Consider the following 1,404-nt stretch of genomic DNA (forward strand, 5'->3'; position numbering starts at 1 on the left):
CATTACACCTTCACCACCACGTTTTACTGTTGAAATTGAGTTTTGTTTATCATAGGCTGTACATGATTTTCTTCATACAAGTTTACTACCTCTGATTCCAAATATACAGAATTTTCTCTTATCGACGAAAATAACTCTTTTTCTAGAACTCCATAGGTTTTTTTATGTGCAAAGCTTAATCGTTTTATTCTAATAGTTTTGAATATGTATGGCTTCTTTCTTGCAAGCCGGGTATAATACTTCTATTATTTTAATACTTAAAACTAAATATTTATTGATATAATATAATGTATAATATAATACATGTAAAGTAGAGTATATAAAAGGTGCGATGATTTTGAATTTATCCATGTTCAATCAACTTTTGATTCAATCTATTCGCAAACCCTAAGTAGTTTGATAGCAGCAATCAAGCTCAGTTTTTGCCAGAAAAATTAGATCTGTGAAAGCATTTCTTTTGTCAAATTTATTATTTTTATGAATAGTCTTTGTATTTCTTCACTAATAATTGCTAGCCAGACTTTCCATGATAATGTTTTTGTCGTCACTAACATGATATTTATTATTTTCATCAATAATAAATAAATCAGTTCCAACTGTTTCAAGAATGTGTAGTGGTGATTAAAATAAGACAATATCTGTTGAATTCTATTAATTAGAGTTGTTAAAAACCAATAAGTATATGATAGTAACTACTTTCAATCAATAATAAATGACTAAATATCTTTTAACTTTGTCATGTGGATCGAGTGATCGGCCAGATATCTGTTGGTTACATTAGTCGTGTAGATAATAGGGGATATCACTCTTACACATCCGCGAGGTGCACTCATTTATAATTAAGCTAACAAACTCGTTGGAAGTCGAAGCCAATGTAATGGGAAGGTTCATATAGCTCAATCTTCCCGTGAGGATATATGTTAGAAGTAGTGTGAGAGCAATTACGAGATGAAAACATGGTTAACGACATGGTAACAACTGCGTCTATCGAATAAAGTTCGAACCACCAACTAAATATCCAGGGATCTGCTTTACTTCCTGGGGTAAAGAGGTTGTGGTGATATATAACAAGTAGATGAAAATGATCAGATTTTTGAGATTTGAAAATATTTTACTTAAATATTCATTTAAATTATTTTTGTGATATAGTTAGTTTTGTGTTGCAATAAAATACTGTTTTTTAAATAATAAAAACTATCTTGTTATTGCGAGCACAACATTGGTGACCCCGACACAAAAAAGGAGTTGTAAGGTTTTATCAAGCCCGATTAAGCAAGCAAGATGACTAACCGTGAGGATTTTTTTCCGGCAGAAAGAGAAAGCCGCACTGACAAGGAGGTATATCGGGTGTCAATAAAGTCGGTGATGTTTTCAAGAGAGCACCCGGACCTTTTTATTCTGCAA

The sequence above is a fragment of the Teleopsis dalmanni genome, chromosome 1, assembly GCF_002237135.1.
Source record: "Teleopsis dalmanni isolate 2A chromosome 1, ASM223713v2, whole genome shotgun sequence".
NCBI lineage: Eukaryota > Metazoa > Arthropoda > Insecta > Diptera > Diopsidae > Teleopsis > Teleopsis dalmanni.